The sequence below is a fragment of the Zootoca vivipara genome, chromosome 6 (assembly GCF_965207765.1).
Source record: "Zootoca vivipara chromosome 6, rZooViv2.hap1.1, whole genome shotgun sequence".
Classification (NCBI taxonomy): Eukaryota; Metazoa; Chordata; class Lepidosauria; order Squamata; family Lacertidae; genus Zootoca; species Zootoca vivipara.
The window spans coordinates 87,547,863-87,569,835 of record NC_142589.1 but is presented as its reverse complement, the minus strand read 5'-3'; positions in this window follow the sequence as shown (position 1 = coordinate 87,569,835).

Sequence of the window (21,973 nt, the reverse complement as noted above, 5' to 3'; positions counted from 1 at the left end):
GCAATGCAGGAATCACAGATAGTTGTGATAATAATTTCAAAAAGATTCACACATCATCATCAGCTATGTAAGTAGGATGGTGGAGGGAGGATCGGTCCTTAAGTGTCAGGGCTGAAGTCACGACGCAGGTCAGCGAGAAAGGGAGCAATTTTCCAATGCCAGCCAAGTGAACTCTTTTAGTCAAGGCCCTTCATATATTTGAAGATGGCTATCAATCATATCTCCTCTCAGTGTCAGAATCACAGCTGAAGAATCCCTGACAGGTGGCCTTCCGACTTTTGCTTAAAGACACCTGACAAAAGAGCCCACCATCTTCCCAGGTAGTCCGTTCCGCTGAGCGAGGTGGGAAAGATGCAGGTCCGACTCTGCAAAAGGCAGCTTCCTGTGTTTCATCAGCTCTTCCATTAGCACCATGAGGGCCAGGAACTTGAAGGGAAGAGCCACATCTCAGGGGGAGAGCACCTGCTTGGCATGCTCATTCCCCAGGTAGGGCGAGCCATGGCCAGTCAACGTAGATGGACCAAGAGACTGACTCCGTATAAGGCAGGTTCCTCATGTCTTAATGGAAGGGCTGTGGCTCAGTGCATCTGCTTGGCATGCAGAAGTCACCTGATTTACCCCCTGGCATCTCCAGAAAGGGCTGTGATTTCTGTCTGCCTGAAATACTGATAATACTGATGCCAACAAGAGAGATCCCTATGTGTGCTGTGGTTAGAGTGTTGCTCCAGGACTTGGGAGACCAGTGTTCGAATCCCCGCTCAGCCATGGACATTGCTGGGTGAACCTTGAGAGCCAGTCACTGCCCCTCAGCCTAACCTACCTCACAGGGTTGCTGTGGGGATTAAATCATAGAATCATAGAGTTGGAAGAGACCACAAGGGCCATCCAGTCCAACCCCCTGCCAAGCAGGAAACACCATCAAATCATTCTTGACATATGCCTGTCAAGCCTCTGCTTAAAGACCTCCAAAGAAGGAGACTCCACCACACTCCTTGGTAGCAAATTCCACTGTCGAACAGCTCTTACTGTCAGGAAGTTCTTCCTAATGTTTAGGTGGAATCTTCTTTCTTGTAGCTTGAATCCATTGCTCCGTGTCCGCTTCTCTGGAGCAGTAGAAAACAACCTTTCACCCTCCTCCATATGACATCCTTTGATATATTTGAACATGGCTATCATATTACCCCTTAACCTTCTCTTCTCCAGGCTAAACATACCCAGCTCCCTAAGCCGTTCCTCATAAGGCATCGTTTCCAGGCCTTTGACCATTTTGGTTGCCCTCCTCTGGACACGTTCCAGCTTGTCAGTATCCTTCTTGAACTGTGGTGCCCAGAACTGGACACAGTACTCCAGGTGAGGTCTGTGGAGAGGGAGAACCATTCACACCACCTTGAGCTCCTTAGAGAAAAAAGTTGGGTAGAAACACAATCCATCAATTCGCCCCTCTTTGAATCAGCCCATTTAAAAATAAATAAATCATGAGGACTGGAATCTTACTCTAGCTATAAGGAAAGGGCTCCAGCTCATCCCTGGCCACGCTGGCTGCTGAGAACTGCTGTAAGCAGGCCTTGTCGTGTGGGGCTTGGGGGCATGGAAGGACTGCCCCACGGGGACAATGCTGCAAGTAGGATAAAGTCATCCCTCATCAGCACGAAGCCCACGGGGGCTGATCTCGCCCTGCTCTCTTCCGAGGGGCGCTTGTAATTTACAAGCTGTCACTCTGCAAGTCCCCCTATCCATCACACTGACAGGTATTTCATTTTCTGCGCTAGAACACATCCACAGACTTAACACGGCTTACTACCAGCATTGGGTGCAGAGGGCAAGTTCTCCGAACAGTGGCCGTGTCAGCTCGGTTTTTCCGCACACCTAGCGTGTGGGGAATCTTTGGCATTCCAGGTGTTGCTGAGCTACAACTCCCAGAAGACACAGCCAACGTCCAGGGACGATGGGAGTTCTCGTTCAGCAGTGTTCGGAGGGCCTGGGGTTCCCACCCTTTTACTACCCAGTGGCAGGACTGGCCAAACACAGATACGCCTGCAAGCATCAGGGATGTGGGTGTCGCTGGGGCCTAAACCACTGAGCCTCTTGGGCTTACCGATCAGAAGGTCCCGTTTCTCTGTCCCAGCTCCTGCCAACCAAGCAGTTCGAAAGCACACCAGTGCAAGTAGATAAATAGGTACTGCTGCAGCGGGAAGGTAAACGGCATTTCCGTGCGCTTTGGTTTCCGTCACGGTGCCCTGTTGCGCCAGAAGCGGTTTAGTCCTGCTGGCCATATGACCCGGAAAGATGACTGCGGACAAACGCCGGCTCCCTCGGCCTGAAACCAAGATGAGCGCCACAACCTCATAGTCGTCTTTGACTGGACTTAACTGCCCAGGGGTCCTTTACCTTATATCAGGGAAATGTCAACCCTCCAAACGTTGTTGGATCGCAGCTCCCGTCTCCGCCAGCAGGTATGATGGCAGTTTCAGTTCAAGCCACATCTGGAGAGGACACCAAAGAAAGACCAGGTTGTGTAGCTTCAGTCTGGGACCTGTCGTCCTGCCCACCTTGTGTCTCTGAAATGAGGACTAGAACCTTGTTTCCTTGAAGCAAAAATCATTTTGTTTGGTTTCTTAAAAGACAACACTAACCAACGAACGACTTAAAAGATTGATTGCTGATGACAATGTTGATTCTAGTAACGGGGGGGGGGGGTGATGATGAAGACTGTGATGCGACACACACTTTCCTGGAACACAGTGAGTTTTACTTCTGAGTAAATATGCTCCTTTCCTAATACGGCCTGCACGAGAGCCATTGTGGCGCAGGGGTTAGAGTGTTGCACTAGGATCTGGGACAGACCAGGGTTCAAATCCCCGCCTGGCCAGGAAGCTCACTGGGTGAGCCTTAGCTCGTTCGCAGGGCTGTAGTGTAGAGAATTGTACACAGTTCTACAGAACTGCAGAGTTGGAAGAGACAAAATGGGGGGCAGGAGGAGAAGCACGCATGCCACTTTGAGCTCCTTGAAAGATAAAGGGAGCTATCAATCTAAGAAATAATAATAATGAACGAATGACTCTGAAACTGAGCCACATTCAATCCAGCCCTCGACCTGCTCCACCCACCCAGTCGAAATGCTGGGAGAAATTCAGTCCCCGTTCCCTTCGCACTAGGAAAGCAAGAAGAAAACAGAGAATCACAGAAGTGCAGAGTAGGAAGGGGCCACAAGGCTCATCTAGTCCAACCCTCTGCAATGCAGGAATCTTTTGCCCAACATGGGGCTCGAATCCATGACCCTGGGACTGAGAGTCTCGTGCTGTACTGGGTGACATTAGCTGCCTTCTTGGACAGAAGCAAGCGACAAAGAAGTTATCCTTCCAGGGGCTGGTTCTGGCGTTTGGTTGCTTGTCCAATGGAACTGAACAAACCAAGGATCTCATTGGAGGAAAAAAAATGCCTTTCCTTCCCTGTCGGTGTTCCACTCCCCTCCCCCCCCTGCCACTGCTGGGGCATACAGATTTTCCTTTTTTCAGTTATTCCAATCACTGCACACCGAGCAAACTTTGCCCCCAGAGCTGCTTCTCAAGGCCGTAGCAATGGCAACCCTTTCTCTGCGCCAGAAAAGGAGAGGATTTTAAACCATGCACACACATACGGCGAGGGGGGGGGAAAGTATTTGATCCCCTGCTCAATTTGCCCCCCCCCCCCGGGCAAAGAAATGACCAGTCCATCATTTTAATGGTAGGTTTATTGTAGCTGTGAGAGACAGAATAACAACAGGAAAAACCCCTAGAAACCCAGAAGACAACAAAAGTCAGAGATTGATGTGCATTTATAATGAGCGAAATAAGTATTTGATCCCCTGTCAACCAACCGGATGTCAGGCTACCTGGTATCTTCACTGTCTGTAACGAGCTGAGATTAGAGGCTACCTGCTGTAAGGGAGAGGTCTTACCTGGAATCCCAGCTCGTAACAGTACCTGTACAAAAAGACACCTGTCGACAGAAGCAATCAATCCAGCAGATTCCAAAGTAGCCACCATGACCAATGAGCCGTCCAAGGATGTCAGGGACAAGACTGTAGACCTGCACAAGGCTGGACTGGGCTACAAGACTATTGCCAAGCAGCTTAGTGAGAAGGTGACAACAGTTGGTGCAATAATTCGCAAATGGAAGAAACACAAAATAACTGTCAATCTCCCTCGGTCTGGGGCTGCATGCAAGATCTCAACTTGTGGAGTTGCAATGATCATGAGAATGGTGATGAAGCAGCCCAGAACTACGCAGGGGGAACTTGTCAATGATCTCAGGGCAGCTGGGACCATAGTCACCATGAAAACAGTTGGTAACACACTACGCCGTGAAGGACCGAGATCTTGCAGAGCCCGCAAGGTCCCCTTGCTCAAGACAGCACATATAAAGGCCCGTCTGCAGTTTGCCAATGCACATCTGAATGACCCAGAAGAGAACTGGGGGAAAGTGAAAGTGTTGTGGTCAGATGAGACCAAAATCCAGCTCTTTGGCATCAACTCATCTCGCCGTGTTTGAAGGAGGACAGGACACCTTCACCGCATCAAAGGGACGATGGACGGGACCAGGTATCGTCAAATCTTGGGTGAGCACCTCCTTCCCTCAGCCAGGGCATTGAACATGGGTTGAGGATGGGTATTCCAGCATGAGAGTGACCCAAAACACACAGCCAAGGCAACAAAGGAGTGGCTCAAGAAGAAGCACATTAAGGTCCTGGAGTGGCCTAGCCAGTCTCCAGACCTTAGTCCCATCAAAAATCTGTGGAGGGAGCTGAAGGTTCGAGTAGCTACACATCAGCCTCGAAATCTTACTGACTTGGAGAGGATCTGCAAAGAGGAGTGGGACAAAATACCTCCTGAGATGTGTGCAAAACAAGAAACGTCCGACCTCTGTAATTGCCAACAAGGGTTTTGCCACCAAGTACTAAGTCATCTTTTGCAAAGGGATCAAGTACTTATTTCACTCATTATAATGCACATCAATCTCTGACTTTTGTCTTTCTGGGTTTCTAGGGGTTTTTCCTGTTATTCTGTCTCTCACAGCTACAATAAACCTACCATTAAAATTATTGACTGGTCATTTCTTTGTCAGAGGGCAAACGGGCAAATTTAGCAGGGGATCAAATACTCCCCCCCCTCACTGTACTGTATATATATATATATATATATATATATATAGAGAGAGAGAGAGAGAGAGAGAGAGAGAGAGAGAGAGAGAATGGAAGAGGGAGAAGTAGCAGCCTTTGACATTCTAAGGAGCTCCCTCTGCCACAGGAGGTTCAGGGAGGAGTGGCAAAACCACTGTCTATCATTCCACAGAACTGTAGGGTCCCTTAGAACTCAGGTCATCTAGTCCAACCCCCTGCAATGCAGGCAGGGCTTTTATTTAGCAGGAACTCAGGAGAACTGAGTTCTGACACCTCTCAGCTGAGTGCCGGAATGAGGGAATGAGGTTCTAGAAGAAGAGCACTGAATACAGGAATAGACAGCTGTCCCTTATGGGGATCAAAACTGCGACCTGGGCGCTATGAGCACTACGCTGTAATCAACTGAGCCACCCAGCAGGATGTTTTAGTTGAGAACCCACATTGCAGGGGGTTGGACTAGATGACCCCTGGGGGGACCCTTTGACCTGTACGATTCTACAATTTGAAAATGAACCAACAGGATTAAAACTTGTCGCTCAAGAGGCGACAAGTCATTAAGAGGCAAAGGCCTGGTGAGAAAGAAACGTTTCTGCCTGGAGTATAAATTGAAGGTGCCAGGCGAGCCTCCCCGGGGAGAGCTTTCTGAAAGTGGGGAGCCAACACCAAAAAGGTCCGTTCTTGCATTGCCACCCTCTGGATCTCTGGGTCAGTTCACATGGGGAGAGGAGGTTTTGATGACAATGCTGTATGGTGTCATGGGCCAGGAGTCTGCTTTACCTGCTGAGCAGCAGCCTAAAGGACCCTTAGCTTTCTCCCCCCCCCAATTTTTTTATTGCTTTTATGAAAACAAATATATAAACAACAAATAACAAAAAAAGGACAACATTACAAACAAAAACAAGAACATATAAAAGAAAATATACGTTTCACAATTTTTCATCCTTTCTAATCGCTTTGGGGTGACTTCCTCATATCCCCCCATACTGCGTTTCACTGCATTTCAACTTTGGCAATTTCTATTTCCTAGCTTTTTAAACATATTTTATATTTATCTATACTTATTTTAAATCTAACCATTAACTATCATTCTTTCATATTATCCTTAATCTTAAAATAATCTCTAAAACTACAACATTAGACGCATTTCCAAATCCATTTCAAACTAACTAATATTGCAATTTTTTTCCAAATAATCTTTAAATTTCTTCCAATCTTCTTCCATCGACTTTTCTCCCTGGTCACGGAGTCTCCCGGTCAGTTCAGCTAATTCCATATAGTCCATCATTTTTCATCTGCCATTCTTCCACCGTTGGTATTTCTTTGCTATCAAAATTCTTGCTGCTGTGGTGGCGTAGAAAAAGAATGTAACATCTTTTTTGGGAATTTCTTTTCCGACTATGCCCAATAAAAAGGCTTCTGGTTTCTTAATAAATGTGTTTTTCAACACCTCCTTCAATTCATTATAAATCTTTTCCCAGAAGTCTTTTATTTTGGGGCAAGTCCACCACATGTGGTAAAAAGTTCCTTCAACAACTTTACATTTCCAACATTTTTTATCATGTGTATGATAAATTTTTGCAAGTTTAACCAGTGTTAAATACCACCTATACATCATTTTCATCATATTTTCTTTCAAAACATTACTTGCAGTAAACTTAATAGACTTTTTCCACAACCTTTCTCACTCCTCCACCATTATATTATGTCCCACATCCTTTGCCCAGTCAATCATTACCGATTTCACTTGTTCATCTTTCGTGTGCCACTCCAGCAATAAATTATACATTTTGGAAAGATTCTTCGATCTTGTATCAAAATCGGACCCTCAGCTTTCTTAACCCCTGCACCATCTGACTACGTGAACTGAGATACTCCTGACCTTAGGACTGGACTGAGCCTTGTAAACAGGCTCTGCCCCCAGGCAAGTACCCCCCTGAGACTCGGCTGGTTGGCTGTCTTCTCCCGCCACTGAGCTCTCCTGTGGCTGGCAGCACAGGACTGCGACACACAAAAAGATATGCAACCCCATCATAGAATTGTAGAGTTGGAATTCTGTGGGTGAAGTCTTCACTTATTTGCAAAACTAAGCATCTGTGATTTATTCTAGCCTAAGCATTTTCATGGGGAACCTCGTTCCTGCGAGCTTACTTGAAGTATCTTTGAAGCAAATGGCTCCATGGCCTGATCCTGCACTCGATGACCCATAAGGTCTCTCCCTGCTCTGTAATTACTCTTAAGCAGCTTTCATAAATTGGCCTGTGTAGAACAGGGGAAAGAAGGTTCCGATTGAGGAATCATAGAATGGTAGAGTTGGAAGGTAGCCCAAGGGACATCCAGTCCGAGCCTCTGCTATGCCAGAATCTCAGCTAAAGCATCCCTGACAGATGGCCATCCAACCTCTGCTTAGAAACATCCAAGGAAAGAGAGCCCGCCTCCTTCAGAGAGACATAGCTGCCAAGTTTTCCCTTTTCTCGCGAGGAAGCCTATTCAGCATAAGGGAAAATCCCTTAAAATAAGGGATAACTTGGCAGCTATGCAGAGAGAGTCCTCTCTCATGGCAAACAGCTGTTGCCCTCAGAAAGTTCTTCCCAATGTTCAGCCGGGATCTCCTTTCTTGTAACTTGAAAACGTTGGTGTGGGTCCTAACCCTCATCCGCACAGCAGTTTGCTGCCATTGTCCCCGGCCAGTGCTTACTTAAAATCTGGTAAGCTAGCCCTGCTGCGTTGGAAACTGGCTGCTGATCATTCATTAGAATGGAAGCATTGGTGGGTGTGTCTAGCAAAGAAGTGGGTGGGTCCTGAGTTGAAAAGTAGGCGGGGCATCCTTTTCTCTTTGCCATCTTAAGAAGGCAAGAAGAGCCCGCTGGATCAGGGCAGTGGCCCATCTAGATGCCTGAATAATAATAATTTGTTATTTATGGGTTTCCCCAGGCACTCTGGGCGGCTTCCAGAAGGATTTGTTGTTGTTGTTTAGTCGTTTAGTCGTGTCCAACTCTTCGTGACCCCATGGACCATAGCACGCCAGGCACTCCTGTCTTGCACTGCCTCCCGCAGTTTGGTCAAACTCATGTTCGTAGCTTCGAGAACACTCTCCAACCATCTTGTCCTCTGTCGTCCCCTTCTCCTAGTGCCCTCAATCTTTCCCAACATCAGGGTCTTTTCCAAGGATTCTTCTCTTCTCATGAGGTGGCCAAAGTATTGGAGCCTCAGCTTCAGGATCTGTCCTTCCAGTGAGCACTCAGGGCTGATTTCCTTCAGAATGGATAGATTTGATCTTCTTGCAGTCCATGGGACTCTCAAGAGTCTCCTCCAGCACCATAATTCAAAAGCATCCATTCTTCGGCGATCAGCCTTCTTTATGGTCTAGCTCTCACTTCCATACATCACTACTGGGAAAACCATAGCTTTAACTATACGGACCTTTGTAGGCAAGATGATGTCTCTGCTTTTTAAGATGCTGTCTAGGTTTGTCATTGCTTTTCTCCCAAGAAGCAGGCGTCTTTTAATTTCGTGACTGCTGTCACCATCTGCAGTGATCAAGGAGCCCAAGAAAGTAAAATCTCTCACTGCCTCCATTTCTTCCCCTTCTATTTGCCAGGAGGTGATGGGACCAGAAGGATATTAAAATACAATAATCTATTAAACATTAAAAGTTTCCCTAAATAGGGCTGCCTTCAGATGTCTTCTAAAAGCCCCCCCTTTCTCTCTAACACACACACACACCTCCCAATTTTTCCCTGCTCACCAATATTGCTTACATGAATATGCCTGACATTGGCCTGCACAAAATTTAGACTAGTTCGGATAGCTCAGTTGGTAAAAGCACGAGGCTCCTAATCTCAGGGTCATGGGTTCGATCCCCACGAGGGGGTGAACAATTCCTGCATCGCAGGGAGTTGCACCACATGACCCTCTGGGTCCCTTCCAACGCAGCAATGCTATGATTCCGTGAAACTCAGTCATCTTTCTAAATTCTGCCTTCTCCGAATTTTGCAATGCTGTTCTTCAGCCCTGTGGCATGTGCCAAAACGTACATTCTGGGGCGAAGTGCACAAAAGAATCTGCATGTATTAGGGGAAAGAGCATTCAAAAATTCATTACAAAGGCTGCTTTGCAAACAATAAAATAAATTTTTTTGTGTATCTTACACAACGTTGCCTACCAAAACGTGTATATTCGGAGAAAGCTACACTGAAAAGCTACTGGGTTTTCATGAAGACTTAAAAAACAAAACAAAAAACAGATAAATCGCAAAACAATGTGATTATGCTGAGAAATGAACTTAAAGAGTGGGGAAAAAATAGAAGCTGACATTGACAGTCTCTGGGGACATTTTTAACAAGGAACAAAGTTGCTTGGTAAGTTGTACTGTCTGTTAAACCACACTGGGAATCATAGCTCTGGAGGCCGGGGGCAGGGGAATTTGGGGTCTCAAACAACTCTCAGCCCCTTTAGCAAACTACATTTCCCAGGATTCTACGAGGGGAGCCATGACTGTTTAAAGAGATATGATGATGCTTTAAAAGCCTAGTGCAGGTGGGGGCCTATGCTGTAAGATGCTCTTTTTAAGGCCCCTAATTAGTTCATTGATGCCTAAAAAATTATAAAGCTTTTTGAAAAAACAATTGCACAAACAAAATACTTTTCTTATCCTTGTGGCCATGAGCACATTAAAAGACCTCCTTTTAAAAAATGTTTTTTTTATTTTAAAATACCCACCCTTCCTTTGTGATAATTTGCATTCAAACACTCATTAAAACCACACACACACACACACACACACACACACACACACACACACCCCTTGCTGTCTCCTAATGTGATTGTTAAAAAGACCCTCACTGTATGCTAATGTGTATTTAAAAGAGGCTTGCTGGGTGCTAATGCTAAATAGCATGAAAAGACTTTTTAAAAAGCTCCTTGCTGCTGAGTAATTTCCATGGTACTGTACTTAAAAAAAACACCCAACAACCACAAAAAAAAAAAAACTTCTTGTGCGCTAATGCACCTAAACACCTGGACTTTTCAAGCAGTGCTGGATCTGCCCCTCCAAAATGTGTTCATGCCTTTCAGTTGCCCTCTAGGGGGGGAAGAGAGCCACCCAGGGAATAACTTTAAGTCATAAAGGTAAAGGTAAAGGGCCCCCTGACCATCAGGTCCAGTCGTGTCCGACTCTGGGGTTGCGGCGCTCATCTCGCTCTATAGGCCGAGGGAGCCGGCGTTTGTCCGCAGACAGCTTCCGGGTCATGTGGCCAGCATGACAAAGCTGCTTCTGGCGAACCAGAGCAGCGCACGGAAACGCCGTTTACCTTCCCGCCGGAGCGGTCCCTATTTATCTACTTGCAATTTGATGTGCTTTCGAATTGCTAGGTGGGTAGGAGCTGGGACCGAGCAATGGGAGCTCACCCCGTCGCAGGGATTCGAACCGCCGACCTTCTGATCAGCAAGCCCTACACTCTGTGGTTTAACCCACAGCGCCACCTGGGTCCCACCCTTTAAGTAAGTCATACTTTTTTCAAAGAGGGCCAGATTTGATGAAGTGAAGGGCCGTGAGGGCCAACCAAAGTTGTTGACCTTTTTTTAGGATCGAAGTTGTTGAGGTTTTTTTTTTTTAGGATTTTACCCCAGGAAATAAACTGCCACAGAGCAGACTTTGGATATGCCTGCTTTAAGTGGTGCAAACATGTTCAATGTATGCTGGATCCAGCTCAGGCTAATGCATTTTGCCTCCCACCTCTAGACATACAGTATGTGGAATCATAGAATGGCAGAGTTGGAAGGGGCTCCCCGGAGGTCATCTAGTCCAACCCCCTAATATGTCGGACTCACAGATAAACCATCCAACCTCTTCTTTAAAAAAAAAAAGAGAACTCACCACCTTCTGAGGGAGCCTGTTCCACTGTCGAAAGGCTCTTGGTACCAGGAAGTTCTTCCTAATGTTTCCTAAAGCGTTGTTTGGCAGAGGGGTTGTTTATTTATTACTTAATTATTATACCTTTTCTTCTCTCCAAGGAGATCAAGTGTTGCAGAGTAAATGAGTGGAGCACCCTTTGCCAACCTGGCGCCCTCCAGATTTTTGAGATTCCTGTATTGCAGGAGCTTGGAGTAGATGACCATTGGGGGGTCATTGGAGCAACGGAAGACAGAAGAGTTGGAGTCAGTTCCAATGAGAGGCAGAGCCACAGCAAATGAGAGGTGGAGTCAGTTCCAACTCTATGATTCTATGACTCCCCATCAACAACAACCAGCTCAGCTAACGTATCTTGCATTTTTGTAGCAGCTTCAGCCACAACAAATAAATAATATTGTCTTATCCTCCAATGATGGCAATTTCACAGAGGAGAAGGAGATCTATTGTAACTTGGCTGCTGTACTTTTCCACCAGAAAACCAGAGAGGGATTTCAAAACAATCAAATGATGCATTTTATAACCCCAAGTCCCTTGTGGGGTTATGGATTGACACCTGCCCTTTCAGCTACAAAACAGCGAGAGGCCATTGATTCAAAATTGTGCGTGTTCTTTCAATGTCCTCTCTGCTTCATTTTATTGTTTAAAAAGTTCCTGTAATTCAGGGACAGGGATTCAAATGCCACCTAAAGGGGTGGATCAATGAGCCATTGTTCTGGTCCTGATGGTGGCAGCGCTGAAAACCTTTCCTACGTTAAAACAAAATCAGAACGGATATGAAGTTTGAGGTTGCCCCGGGCCAGCAGAACAACACAGTGAGTGTCAAAGAGCTTGGGCTAATCATTTGGGCAAATTAGACATTTCTCCGTCGGTGAATCATATCATATGTTCTCATTGACTGTATCTGCCTAGGTCTTTTGGGGTTTCGGGTGTGTCAAGTTTTCTAATCTGGATCCCAGTCTCTGCGATTTAGGATTGGAGAAAGGTCCTCTGAGTTGTTCCAGAGCAACACATGTAAATTACTCCTTCCCACTTGTGGTACCCCGCAAGATAAAATTAATTAATACGTTCCACGGGTTGTTTCATGTTTCGAAGATTTTGTCTTGCGAAGCGCGGTTTCCCATAGGAATGCATTGAGATTTAATTCATGCGTTCCTATGGGGGGGGGAAGAAACACCAAAAAAAGGCGCCCACTCGGAAGTCTTCAAGGCTCTGGGGAGGGGGAAGCAGGAGGAGGGCCAGGAGTCTCCTCCTGTCGCAGCCTCTGCTCCTTCAGGCGCTGCCGCTGTTCCCGCCAAGGGCCGCCTGGCGAGCCCCACTGCTGCTCCTGCCGGATCCTGCCAGCCCCCCAGGGAGGAGCCACGGAGGCCGCCATGGCCGCCGAGGAGGGCTAGGCCGGAGCCGTGGAGGCTGCCATGAGCGCCGTGCTGCTGCAGAAGTGGCAGTCGTGGACGTCACCGGCAGAGTCCTAAAGGTAAGCGGCAGCGGCGGCTTCCCTTCCCATTGCGCGGCTGCTTTGTCTTGCGAAGCACGGCCATAGACAGCTTCGTTTTGTCAGTCGTCAAAAAAATTGCATTTTTTCATTGCGCAAGGCATTTGTCTTGCGGGGTACCACTGTACTGTGCTCTGTCGCCTTTGAAGGTGACCCGGAAACTACAACTAATCCAGAATGCATCAGCTAGATTGGTGACTGGGAGCGGCCGCCGAAATCACGTAACACCGGAACTGAAAGACCTACACTGGCTCCCAGTACGTTTCCGGGCACAATTCAAAGTGTTGGCGCTGACCTTTGAAGCCCTAAACAGCCATGGCCCAGTATACCTGAAGGAGCACATCCACCCCCATCGTTCAGCCCGGACACTGAGGTCCAGCTCCGAGGGCCTTCTGGCGGTTCCCTCCCTGCAAGAAGTGAGGTTACAGGGAACCAGCCAGAGGGCCTTCTCGGTAGTGGCAGCCACCCTGTGGGATGTCAAGGAAATAAACAACTGCCTGACTTTTAGAAGACACCCAAGGGCAACCCTGTTTAGGGAAGCTTTAAATCATGGGTAGGCAAATTAAGGCCCGGGGGCTGGATCCGGCACCCAATTGCCTTCTAAATCCGGCGCGTGGGTGGTCCGGGACTCAGCATGTTTTTACATGAGTAGAATGTGTGCTTTTATTTAAAATGCATCACTGGGTTATTTGTGGGGCCTAAGGAATTCGTTCATTTTTTATTTTTATTTTTTGTATGCGAGCACGGCTGCATGGATGTTATTGGCCTAGAGATGGAAAGGAGATAAAGTCCCGACCAGAGAAGAATGGCAGATGAAGTTGATTGACTATGCTGAAATGGCTAAAATGACCGTAAGAGTCAGTAATGAGGAAGACGCCAATTTTAATAAGGAATGCGGAAAATGTATAACCTATTTTAAAAACCATTGTAAATAGTTAAAATCGTTAGAAGGATTGGAACAACACTTGTAGTTTAATGGTGAATTTTAGACACAGTGGAGATGTAAAAGATTTGGATTATCATAAAAGATGCAGGAGGAAATGATTAACAATAGGACCCACAAAGGAGGGGGGGAGTCTAAGATATTCATTGGGATCTTGTTTTTTATGTTGTATATTTGATATGTGACTGTAAACTTTTAATCTGAAAAACCAAATAACCCTATATAATAAAGTGCAAGTGTCTCTGCGTCCAGTATTCCCTGTGTCCCTGGGTTTGCGCTACTGCGCATGTGCCCCACGGACACAGGGATTGGACGCAGAGACTTGACACACACGCACGCTCTCCCCACCCCTCTGCCTACCGTTTCCCTCGCAGTCCTCAGAAGAATCGCAGCCTTCTCCTGGCCAGCGGGTGCCCCGACGAAGCGGCAGCCGTGGGAGGGGCCAACCGGCCCCCGCCTCCACCGCCAAAAGAGGCCGAGTCGCAGCCTTCTCCTGGGCGCCCGCCGCCGCTGCTGAAAAAGGCCGAATGTTCTAGCGCCCGTTTAGTAAACGGGCTGAATGACACTAGTTAATAATAATGATTAAAAAAAACCCAGAATGTGTCTTCGCACAACAGTTAATTGATGTCTGGTTTTAACTTTTTGTTGTGGGGTTTTATGTGCTTTTGTTGAAAACTGCAACTGCTCCGTTGTTTTATGAATTCGTGGTGTGCAAGTCACATATATATATTTGCGAAATAGGCTGTGGGTGGTGGTGGGAAGCCTTTATGAACAGGTGATTATGCACCTGTGGGTTAGGATAACGGTACATCGCAGCAGGCAGCTGCTCCGCTTGTTTCGAGATTATTCCTTCTTCTGTTCAAAATTTAATTTGAAGTACAGCAACAAGAGTATTACGTCATGCCATTTACAAAGCAAGCAAGGAACTGGTTCACACACCTTTGGGGTCTACGGAGCGTAGGAGATAAAATCCCACCAGATGACTTCAAAAACATTTTGGAGCCCCCACCCCCTGGAAACATAACATTTATGTGCATTTCCACCCCACCCCCCTGAAATAGCCAAAGTCCACAAGCTCTTCTACCACCCAGTCAAATGCAGATTTTTCAAGGCTTTCCATTGCTGGGCTATGATTTTGGATGCCTTTGTTGGCAGCACTGTTTGTTAATATCAATGTAAATGGTTGTGGTTGTTGTTGTTGTTAGATTATTTTTGCATCCCCTGAGATCCAAATAATACTCAGGAGTTGGGGTATGTACATGCTATAAAAAGGTTTGGTTAATAAATAAGGTGTATATGAGGGGAGGCCCCCCCTGCAAAAGCTCCTGGATCAGATTACCGGATTGAACCTCAAATTGAGCCCAGAAAAAGTGTTCCGGGCGATGGCTTTTAATAAGCTTTAAAGGACTGAGAGGAGAAGAGAGAATTGCCATCTCAAAAGTTTGCTCTTTACAGCTCTAATCCCCCCAAGTCCACAGACAAACGTTGCAGCTTTCAAAGCACTTGTCCACTGCCTCGGTGTTTTGGCTGAGCCTGCAGCAGACCAGATGCCATGGAAATATTGATATTTTTTGTTTAAGGAAGAGTGGAAATATGTGGATGAGTATTTTTATAAACAAAGAATAAGCACAAAGTTGGTGATATGTTTAGACTGAGAAGCACAAGATGGTAAGAAATAAGGGAATGGAAAGGGGAGAAATATAGTTTAATTAATAAAGAGAAGGAGAAGCTTAGCAGAAATAAATTATGAGATGGAACCGATTATAAGTGTTTGGAAGTCGAAATACTATCTTGTCTTTCCTAATCTTTACTCACCTTTTCCTTTTCTCTCTTTCCCTCCTCCTATCCCACCCTCTCCCTCTCTCCCCCCCACCATAGACTTACCTTAGACATCTCTTCTTGCTCCCCTTTCTCTCTATTCTTGTTCCCCTTTCCTGTTCTTCTCATATTCTAGTCTTCTTGTTCCAAGATTGTTTGAAGACTATGTTCATGTTTTGGAATATTGAGATTCTGAAGTCTATTTGACATTGCTACAATGTCTGAGTTATTTGTAAAGTTTGTATTTGTCATATGTATTTTCCTTTTGTAATTTTAATATGCAATAAAGGTTTTTATTTTTTTAAAAAAAGAGGAAATATTGATATTTTTATGGACTTGTTGCACAAAGAAAACCCAACAACTATTATTAACACACCCGTTGCCTGTTAAAAAAATGTCCCTGGCAGGCAAGCGGGTCCAAATGAAAACAGGCCGCCAGGGTGCTGGCTGTGCAAGGGGAAGTGGCGAAAGAACGGCGAGGTCACCCATATCCCCCAAAACATCACAAATTTTGCTCAGGGCTCCTCAGAATCATCGGGATGAAAGGGACCCCGAGCGTCACCTAGTCCAACCCTCTTCAATGCAGGAATAATGCAGGGGGGTTGAACCTGAAACCTTGACATGACCAGCACCGCACTCTAACCAACTGGGCTAACTGGTGGCTTGTCATCAGTGCTGAATCCTGCCCAGCAAAGGCAGAGTCTGCTCAACGCAGCTTGATTCTCGACCAACATGTGATAGTGAGTCTTCTTATATGGTCTTTCTCTCAGGAGGAGTCAACGGCCAGCCTTGGTGGACGGATCCAGTTCAGAGCTTGGAAGGTTCCTTGTGGAGAGGCTGCAGTGTTGCACTTCGCCACATGGGGCAGCTGTTCCTCATCCTTCACGGAGGGGCTGCAGTTAATATTATAGTATGTTGTTGTTGTTTAGTCGTTCAGTCGTGTCCGACTCTTGGTGACCCCATGGACCAGAGCACGCCAGGCACTCCTGTCTTCCACTGCCTCCCGCAGTTTGGTCAAACTCAGGTTCGTAGCTTCGAGAACACTGTCCAACCATCTCGTCCTCTGTCGTCCCCTTCTCCTAGTGCCCTCAATCTTTCCCAACATCAGGGTCTTTTCCAGGGAGTCTTCTCTTCTCATGAGGTGGACAAAGTCTTGGAGCCTCAGCTTCAGGATCTGTCCTTCCAGTGAGCACTCAGGGCTGATTTCCTTCAGAATGGATAGGTTTGATCTTCTTGCAGTCCATGGGACTCTCAATACACTCCATGATTATTATTTATTAAATTGGTTAGTTGCCTTATCTTATCCAGTGAATGTTGGAAGATTCAGGACAGATGAAAGGAATGGCTTCTTCAAGCAGAGCCTAGTTAAACTACGGAACTCACTGCCACAGGGAGGCAGTGATGGCTACCAAACTTGATGGCTTTAAAAGAGGATTTGACAAATTCATGGAGGAGAAGGCTTCTAACCAGGATGACCATGGTCCGTCTCCTTACTTGGAGGCAATAATGTTTCTGAATACCAATTGCTGGAAACTATAGTGGGGGGAGGGGAGTGTTATTGTGCTCGAGTCCTGCTTGCGGGTTTCGCATTGGGGCAGCTGGTTGGCTGGGAAGTAATAGTACCACTGTATTCTGCTCTGGTCAGACCTCACCTGGAGTACTGTGTCCAGTTCTGGGCACCACAGTTCAAGAAGGGTACTGACAAGCTGGAAAGTGTCCAGAAGAGGGCAACCAAAATGGTCAAAAGCCTGGAAACGATGCCTTATGAGGAACGGCTTAGGGAGCTGGGTATGTTTAGCCTGGATAAGAGAAGGTTAAGGGGTGATATGATAGCCATGTTCAAATATATAAAAGGATGTCATATAGAGGAGGGAGAAAGGTTGTTTTCTGCTGCTCCAGAGAAGCGGACACGGAGCAATGGATTCAAACTACAAGAAAGAAGATTCCACCTAAACATTAGGAAGAACTTCCTGACAGTAAGAGCTGTTCGGCAGTGGAATTTGCTGCCAAGGAGTGTGGTGGAGTCTCCTTCTTTGGAGGTCTTTAAGCAGAGGCTTGACAGGCATATGTCAAGAATGCTTTGATTGTGTTTCCTGCTCGGCAGGGGGTTGGACTGGATGGCCCTTGTGGTCTCTTCCAACTCTATGATTCTATGACTATTCTATGACTCTAAAAGAGGGCCAGATACTGACCTAGAAGGGCTCGCCTTATGTTCTTAGGCCCTCCTGAAGTGATGATGAACCTCACAAGACAAGGCCTGATTGCAATCCTGAGGCCATTACATCCCTTTATCCCAGGTCTATTTCTTCACACACACACACACACACACACACACCAAGCCACCTGAATAAACACAAAGAACCTTTTTCAAATCCCAATTCCGAGTTGTTTTTACAACTGCACCGCAGCCCCTCGGCTGATATTTATTCAGGGGCTGTCAGAAACGGGGCTGGGGAGGGGGTGGATCAGCAGCAAAGGGAATTGTTGGTAGGGGGAGAAATCTTTTTCATCTGCAGGCTCGGCTGAATCGCTCTTCATAATTTAGAACCTATCTCGAAATGCTTTCCTGGATCATTGCTTTCCCGCCTCAAAATATATGGGGAAAGGAGCGCTGCTAATTCTGCACCCGCTTTGCAGGGCTGGCTCACTCCCAACAGGTAATGCTGGCAGCTTCTAGGGGCTGCGTGCCGATTAGGGGACTTCGTTTGCAGAAAACACAAACCCTGCCCCCTCCACAGGCTGTTGGGAAAATATAGTCAGAGGTGTGCAAGTAATTGTATGCTCATACACACGCGTGCAGTTTCCTGGAAACGAAGCCTTTGGAGGAATGTTTCGGGGTGTTGGGCTATGTTAAGCCTGGAGAACAGAAGATGGAGAGACAACACGATAACCAGCTTCAAATATCTGAAGGGTTGCCACCTTTCAGATGGAAGGTGGAGCAAGCTTGTCTTCTGCTGCTCCAGAGGGCAGGACCTGAACCTGAACCAATGGATTCAAATTCCACGAACGGAGACTCCAGCTCAAGATTAGGAAGAACTCCCTGACGGTAACAGCTGTTCAGTAGTGGAACTGTCCCTTGGAAGGAGACGACTCTCCTTCATTGGAGGGTTTTAAGCAGAGGTTGCGTGGCCATCTGCCAGTGATTCTTTAGCTGCGATTCCTGCATTGCAGGGGGTCGGACGAGATGTCCCTTGGGGTACCTTCCAATTCTACCATTCTATGATTCCTCAGTCGGAACCTTCTTTCCCCTGTTCCACACAGGCCAATTTATGAAAGCTGCTTAAGAGTAATTACAGAGCAGGGGGAGATCTTATGGGTCATCAAGTGCAGGATCAGGCCATGGATCCATTTGATCCAGATGCTTCAAGTAAGCTCGCAGGAAGAAGGTTCCCCATGAAAATGCTTAGGCTAGAATAAATCACAGACGCTTAGTTTTGCAAATAAGTGAAGACTCCACCCACAGAATTGCAGAAGTTACAGCAAACAAGTTTCCACCCACTTGGCCGTACAATGGATAAGAAAAAGGTTCCAAATGACTTTAAAAAGAAAAGAAATTGGTTTCCTTATAAAAAGATTCGTGCAAAATTTGGAGCGTTGCAGCATTGTCGTCTTCAAACCTGACTGACACCTGCCTGTTGGCCTCCCTCATCTCACACTCCAGCTTCAGCTTCTCTCCCTCTGACCACCCATTGTCACCCCACCACCACTCCCTGGGCTCTGAGCCTTCTTCCCTTGGGATCCTCTCACCATTCCTCTGCTTCTAGCCAGTTGATGACAGTGGGGAGAAGAGACAGGTCGTGGGGAGGATGATCTCGGGGAAGGGGCCAGTGATTTGTGGGGATCTGTGTCACCTGTGCAGTGGTGGAAGAAGAGCAAAGGGGAAAGGAGGGGACAAGAGAAAAGCTGCAGGAGCCTTTGAAGTCTGGGACCCAGAGGGAGGTCTTGTTTTCAGAATCCCCTGGGAGCCCTCCTCTGTTCCATCCCCACTCGAGGAGGGTCTTAAACCGCTTCAGCCAAGTGGGTTTATGAAGCAGTGTGTGTGTGTGTGTGTGTGTGTGTGTGTCAGACCTGGACTGTTGCTCCAACTTCCCAAGATGGGACACAGGTCTGAAGCTGTGGGTTTCCCAGGCAGCTAGTTAGCAGGGAGTGTTGCTGTACACAGGGCCGTCTTTAGCAGATGCGGTGCCGGGGTGCAAATATCCGCCCACCACCCCCAAATTACCACAGATAGTGTTGGGGTGGCCGTAGCTGCACACTGCCAGCCATGGGGGGGGGCAACTCTCCCCCCCATGCTGCTGCAGGAGAGCGATCCCTGCAGAGGCTTGGAGGGAAGTTGTGCCCCCTCCCAAGCCTCCTTGGGAGGAGAGCGATCCCCGCAGAGGCTTGGGAGGGCAGCTGCGTGCCGCCAGCCTTATGGTTAGTGGGGCACAGCTGGTGGGCTCCCCCACTTGCTGGGGCGTCCCTGAGAGGCTGGCGCCCTGGCGCCAAGCACCGCTTAGCCCTATGGGAAAGACGGCTCTGGGAGCCAATGTAACCGAGTGCTTTGCCAACAAGGAATTGCCAATCCAGTCGCTTGTCCTCACTGGTCTGGGTGTGTTTGGGACAGGCAACCTTAAATGGAAACCCAATGGGAAAAGGGAATGTTATTATGGAGAGTCAGCATTGCACACAACTCTCGACGGAAAAATGCCATTTCTGCAGCAAACATTCCTTATCTGCTAAGCTTTCCGATTGCCGCAACAGCAGCCTCAGTGTCAAAGAATGGTGAGCGCTGAACCTGTACGCGCACTTTTGATAAAAGAGAGGCACTCTGGGCGCATGGAGGATGCCATGCCAAGCCTGCCAGTTGGCGTTCACGCCCAAGGGGAACGAGGACTGTTTATCTTGTGCTTGTGTTTTGCATGGTAATAAAATGGGTTTCCAGAGCAGGTGGCTTGGCGGGGGCCGGAGATCATTGCATCCAGGATCGGTTTGGGCAGACCTCAGAAGAGCAAGCCGCTCCGTCATCCATGGCGTATGAGCCCAGCACCTGCCTGTGGAATACTTGTGACCACGATTGGATCAAGACCTTTAAAGGCCCTGAAAGGCTGAAAAGATGATGGTTCCCCCGCATATATAATCCAATACAGAAACGATAAAAGAATTACACAATGATGTTTGTGTGGGTGGGCGTGCACACATATATAAAGGAGAAAGAAAAACAAAGAAGGACACAGAGCTATGGATTCAAACTACAAGAAAGAAGATTCCACCTAAACATTAGGAAGAACTTCCTGACAGTAAGAGCTGTTCGGCAGTGGAATTTGCTACCAAGGAGTGTGGTGGAGTCTCCTTCTTTGGAGGTCTTTAAGCAGAGGCTTGACAGCCATATGTCAAGAATGCTTTGATGGTGTTTCCTGCTTGGCAGGGGGTTGGACTGGATGGCCCTTGTGGTCTCTTCCAACTCTATGATTCTATCATTCTATGATAACTCAGTAGAATATATCAACATGAAAACTCATGGAAGTATCTGATTTCCTCATGGTGTTTGGATCAGTGTTAGGATGACCCCCAGTTTAGGTGGGGATCAGTAATATGAAGAGGATAGAAAAAATGGGGAGATTGCTGGAGATGCAATGAGGTTGAGGGAACGTTTTTTCATATGTGGTGGACTTGTAAAAGGGTAAAAGAATATTGGGAAATAATCCATAATGAATTGGATGAGAAAGTGTTCAAAAGTACTCTTTTTTAAAAAAGAGTCCGTTCTGTTGTGGATAATTCAGACCGAAATGCCCAGGTGTCAAATAAAGGTTATTTATGTATGCCACTACTGTGGCCCGTGTTTTGTTAGCCCCAAAATGGAAAATGAGTGAGGTCCCAACTAAAGAAGAATGGCAACTTAAAGCTGATGGAATATGCGCAGCTTGTGGACCTAACATAGAAGAACACATGTTTAGAGAAGATTGGAAAGGTTTATTGAATATATGGGGGGGGGAGAAATTGTGTACACTTGAAAATGTTTCTAGCATTAAGATAAATTCAAAAGTGTAAATAAATTTTGATGGATGTAATAATGGAATACTGAATGGTTTAGTTTACCTAAAATATCCAGGGATTTATGATATGCAAAATAAACCATGGAAACAGAGGAAGGGAATATTTGATATTTGAAATATTGATATTTTAAGGATGTTTAAATGAGTATTCTAAATTGTAAAACAGAAAATGTAATAAAAATTATATATGTATAAAAGAAAAAATGGGGAAAATAATAGAATTGTAGAGTTGGAAGGGAACCCCAAGTGTCATCTAGTCTAAGCCCCTGCAATGCAGGAAACAGCTAAAGAACCCCTAACAGATGGCCATCCAACTTCTGTTAAAAGCCTCCAAGGAAGGAGAGTCCACCACCTCCCAAGGGAGTCCGTTCTACCGTCAAACAGCTCTTACCATAATGCTGAGTCGGAATATCCTTTCTTGTAGTTGGAATCCATTGGTTCAGGTCCTCCCCTCTGGAGCAGCAGGAAAACATGCTCGCTCCATCTTCCATGGGACAGCCCTTCAGATATTTGAAGACGGCCATTGTCCACCCTTAGAGGAGAGCAGACTAGGTAGACCAGGGGTCCCCAAACTAAGGCCCCGGGGCCGGATGTAGCCCAATTGCCTTCTAAATCCGGC